The sequence below is a fragment of the Oryctolagus cuniculus genome, chromosome 11, assembly GCF_964237555.1.
Source record: "Oryctolagus cuniculus chromosome 11, mOryCun1.1, whole genome shotgun sequence".
In the NCBI taxonomy this organism is placed as follows: Eukaryota; Metazoa; Chordata; class Mammalia; order Lagomorpha; family Leporidae; genus Oryctolagus; species Oryctolagus cuniculus.
The window spans coordinates 74917904-74921345 of NC_091442.1; the positions used below are offsets into that span (position 1 = coordinate 74917904).

Sequence of the window (3442 nt, forward strand, 5' to 3'; positions counted from 1 at the left end):
AGGGCAGAGTTACAGACAGAGAGGCAGAGATAGAGAGAGAGGTCTTCAATCCGCTGGTTCACTCACCAAATGGCCGGAGCTGGATCGATCCAAAGCCAGGGGCCAGGAGAATCTTCTGGGTCTCCCACGCAGATGCAGGGGCCCAAGCACTTGGGCAATCTTCCATTACTTTCCCAGGCCATAGCAGAGAGCTGCATCGGAAGTGGAGCAGCAGGGACTAGAACGAGTGCCCATATGGGATGCCAGCGCTGCAGGTGGAGGCTTAGCCCACTACACCACAGCACTGGCCCGTGAATCAATTTTTTTCAAAAATTACTCACTTCATTTAGACTTGTACTATGTCTCTTCATTGCACACTTGGGAAAGAATTAGAAAATGCTGAACTTCGGGAAAAATTTAATAAAGTCAGTTGACAATGGAACAGCAGGAGTTAAGGGTCCTCGGGGCTGATTGTTTTCAGAACTGTAGGAACAGACAGGAGCGGAAAATGGGCCGCTGGTGTCCCTGTGCAGAGCAGAGGCTCCCCTCTCAGGCATGCAGCAGCACCTGGCAAAGACTGGTACTTCACGACGGAGATCCAGGCCACAATTCAGTCTCGTTTTAACACAATTTCCACTAGCTAATACCTACAAGGTGTTTCAGGAGCATTAACATTGTGAGCCTTAGGCAATCAGATCTGAGGGCTCATTTTGTTCGATTCATAATGTGGATTATATTTTATAACGTTGCAAAGATTTGATTATTTGCACATCCTAGAAGATATAGCTCCTGCTCTGAACATTTAAGAGAACTGCTATATGGAAGGTAGCACATTAAACAGAGAGCTACTGTAAGTAAATCTCAAAGAAATAAAGAAATGATCCCATAACCATGGTGATAGAATTATATATTTGGATGATTATCACATCAGCTGTTTGACTATCTTGGCAAGCACTGAAAATGAAGGAGTGACACAAGGAACTGTTTGTGCATTTTATAACACTTGAAGCTTAGTTTAGTAGCAAGTAATACACTTTGATTCAGACTAGAGAAATGTATGTCTCATCTATTTGTATTTTTTTAGATAGATACAAATAAAGACACACAAGACACAATGATCACAGCAAGAGTTTGCAAACATTAATGTTAACTTGTAGACATTCATTGATTTTAAACACATCCTTTACTATTAATAGCTTTGATTTCCTGTCTAGAAGACGAAAGGGAACATTAATAGCTGTCACTTACGAAGTTTACATAGTTGAATGTTAGTGCTTCTAAAAATGAATTAATACATTGGAAGATTAAAGAAAATAAATGATAATTTGAAACCAAAAATGAAATTCTCAGAAATGTCTCAGAAAATATTTTGTGCAGTATCACTGTAAGAGGAATAGAAAAGAGATCATAAAAGTCTTTTGACATTAAAGGAAAAGACTTGGAATATCATGTAGCCCAATTAATTAGGGTCTGCTTAATTTTGAATCTGTAACAGGGTAAAGATAAAATATGTCTTATTTCTTGAATTTATTTTTAAAACCCCATATATTTAATAAGAAGATAATACAAACAAGAGGGTAAAACTCATCCCTGGAGTTGTGTATTGTATGGTGGTATCACTTATCTGTGTACAGTCCAGTAACTCATCCCCAACAGTGCACACATGTCCAAGGTATTTTCAGGAGGTCACTATGCAGTTTATTCAGCTTAAATGGAAAGAAATCACATATTTACTATTAAAGCTGAAGTTGAAGTATGAGGGCAAAATGATTAAAACATTTTATTGTCCTCAGGTGAGAAAGCTCTTTCCCTAGTTTTTAGTTATTTACTTAAATGTCAAACTCTAAGAATAAGAATTTGTTCAATGATAGCCATTCAAAGGTTAAATGGAGGGCTATAGATTTAACATTGTCTTTCTGGGAATCTTTTTATTTGCTCCTGAACCAAGTCTGTGGGAAACTGGATCTGTGTCAGAATGTCAGGGAAAGACTCAAATATCAAAGGTTTAAGAAATATAACAATTAAAATGCATCCCCTAAATTGGAAAGCATGATACATTATGTTTAGAGACTGAACATAAGGCTTGTTCAAGTTAAAAATGACCAGGAAAATTAAATTCTAAGGTCTTTGTAGCATTACTGGTGGTATTTGACTGCCTTGGTTCTATAATCAGATTTTAGCAAGCTTATAAAACTGCTTAAGTTTTTTTTTTTTTTTTTCATTGTTGGTGGTGCGCTTCCAGCACAGATAACAGATAGCTTGTGACATTCAGGTTACAGGTCAAATCTGAGGCCTTATTGCACATCTAGGGAAAATTACTTTTTGAATAACACATGGTACAACCTTCAACTCTTAATAGTGCAGGAGTAGTTCACATAAGAATACTTACACATTTATAGTGACCAAGTTTCATATGGGTTCCACTTGTTTTGAAACGACTCCACAAATTTATTTCTCCAACCTAACACAAAAGTATTGCAAACATTATAATAGCATCTCTAATACAGGGAAAATGGTAAGGGAACATCTAACACATGTGCTGTGTGTCTCAATTAAAACAGACATTTAAATACACTGTACTGACTTTTTCTTTATCTCCTTATAACAGTAGCATAATTTAAAAATGAACTAAGGTAACTCAATGCAAATTCTATCTGATGTACAGAATTAAACTTCATACATCAGATATGGAAGCTTTTCTTTAAACAGGATTAAGCAGAGTTTCAAATCACCTGGAGTCAATTCTCAAGGGACAGTGTTGTAGCAATGATACCGAGTGAAGAAAACATTTTTCTTATGGAAAAAAAAAATCACAAGTCAGAGCTTGCCACTTACATTACCCAAGATAAGTTTGGTGATTATCCTGTAAATGAACATCGATTTTTGTGTAGACTCCAATATTTCCAATCTCTGAAAAATTGTCCTGGTGTCTGGAATGGCCAATTGCAGAATTATGGCAAATACCTTCTGGTGAAGTGGTTGCTCCTCTGAGAAAACAAAGAAATTACCTCATATCTGAGCATTACCACACTACTTTCTAAGACTAGTTTTAACATAGCAGAGGAAAAGAAAACCAAAATACTCAAAACTATATAGTACATTTATTGTTGCTGGCTAACCCACAAGGTGGCACTAAAGAGAAAAGTGACAAAAGTGAAGTTCACAGGCAAGTTCCATAGTAAATCAAGTCTATGATGATCATTAAACCTATTTCATGAAATGATCATCCAAATTTTAATAATGCTAATAACTCAAAACACTTATCTTCAGGCTCATTGCTTTTTTTTTTACCCCCACAGACTGCTGGAAGGCAAAGTTTCATTCAACCAAATTATTGGTTATTTTCAAGTTAGTCATTTATTGTTCATTTTATTTGAAAGCTAGAGAGATGGGTGAGGAGGGGAGAGAGAAAGAGAAAGCAATAGATATAGAGATAAAGAAATCTTTCAGTCACTGATTTACT

The 3442-nt window shown here is 36.3% G+C and overlaps 1 long non-coding RNA gene across 1 annotated transcript; it reads right to left on the reverse strand.

Annotated features, from left to right (window-relative positions):
* Positions 1 to 1097: 1097 nt before the first annotated feature.
* LOC138844222 (uncharacterized) lies at positions 1098 to 2808 on the reverse strand. The gene is made up of 2 exons (XR_011379784.1): positions 2369 to 2808; positions 1098 to 1685 (listed from the first exon to the last, which is right to left on the reverse strand). It is a non-coding gene; the product is annotated as an uncharacterized lncRNA (long non-coding RNA).
* Positions 2809 to 3442: the final 634 nt, after the last annotated feature.